Below are 223 nucleotides of genomic sequence, written 5' to 3'. Positions count from 1 at the left end.
CCCGGGCGGGGCGGGGCGGGGAGGGCTGCGCCCGGGTCCTCCTGCCTCTCCCCGGGTCCCGTCGCTCCGCCGGTCTGGGAGAAAGCACCCGCAGAAAGTGCCACCAGGAATCGTTCTCTCCCGGGCGCGCCCGCGATTACAGAATTTGGGTTTAGAGTTTGCACAATAGTGTTGGCTTTGGGGAGCGGGCAGACAGGTGCCCCGCCCGGCCGAGTGCGAGGGT

This window comes from Myotis davidii, unplaced genomic scaffold (assembly GCF_000327345.1).
Source record: "Myotis davidii unplaced genomic scaffold, ASM32734v1 scaffold539, whole genome shotgun sequence".
In the NCBI taxonomy this organism is placed as follows: Eukaryota; Metazoa; Chordata; class Mammalia; order Chiroptera; family Vespertilionidae; genus Myotis; species Myotis davidii.
Note: the sequence above shows the minus strand (reverse complement) of the source record.